This window comes from Ambystoma mexicanum, chromosome 6q (assembly GCF_040938575.1).
Source record: "Ambystoma mexicanum isolate Mex_15411 chromosome 6q, UKY_AmexF1_1, whole genome shotgun sequence".
Lineage (NCBI taxonomy): Eukaryota > Metazoa > Chordata > Amphibia > Caudata > Ambystomatidae > Ambystoma > Ambystoma mexicanum.
Window position 1 is genome coordinate 120,699,169 of NC_090937.1, and position 718 is coordinate 120,699,886.

The following is a 718-nucleotide window of genomic DNA, read 5'->3' on the forward strand; positions in this document are numbered from 1 at the left end:
GACAGCCCCATCCGGTTTTAGGCCACCACAACCACTGGGGCACACCAGGCACCTGGCACTCCTGACCCCAAGAGGGGGGAAACAGGGTGGCCAGGATGGGCCAGCAACAGGCCTCCGCACCGTGTCCATGGATCGTGCAACAGTTCTGATTCGGATCTAAACTTTGGAGGGTGAAAGGAAAGGGATCCCCGTGAAATCCCCAGCCGCTCCCCTGGGAGGATCCCAGGGGTGATGACATTTAAGTGACACTCAGACAGGCATAGCCCTGCAAGGAACCAAGGGCCACAAGGTGCGTTCAAATTGTTGATGAACAATGTGTCCTGCATTTCACACTAATTCTCCCAGCCAGCTGCGTTCTTCATGAAGCGAAGCCGAGTGATCCACCACCAAGAGTCACAAATAACTTTCATTTGTCAGCCTCACCTGCCGGTGCAGGAGAGGCTCAGGGGAAGCAGCACACATGTGCCGTGTCCAGTTTACCCACTTGGGAGTTGTCCGAGACCACTGGGGTTTAAACAAACAAAAGAATTCCAGGCACTCAGCCGGAGAAACCCCCACCATCTCCTGGAGCACGAGAGGCTTCCCAAGGTAACAGAGGCAGGCTGCTCCACTGCCGGCCCACCTGTACACACAGCATCCACTCATCTCCCTCCCCCTTTTGAGGGATGGAGATGAAGGATGGAGGATGGCGGTGGCAAGAGGTTGGGTGAGACTGCTA

At 56.0% G+C, this 718-nt stretch overlaps 1 pseudogene; it reads right to left on the bottom strand.

Moving 5' to 3' along the window:
• Nucleotides 1-243: 243 nt before the first annotated feature.
• On the bottom strand, nt 244-395 carry LOC138517134 (5.8S ribosomal RNA; annotated as a pseudogene).
• Between the last annotated feature and the right edge of the window lie 323 nt (nt 396-718).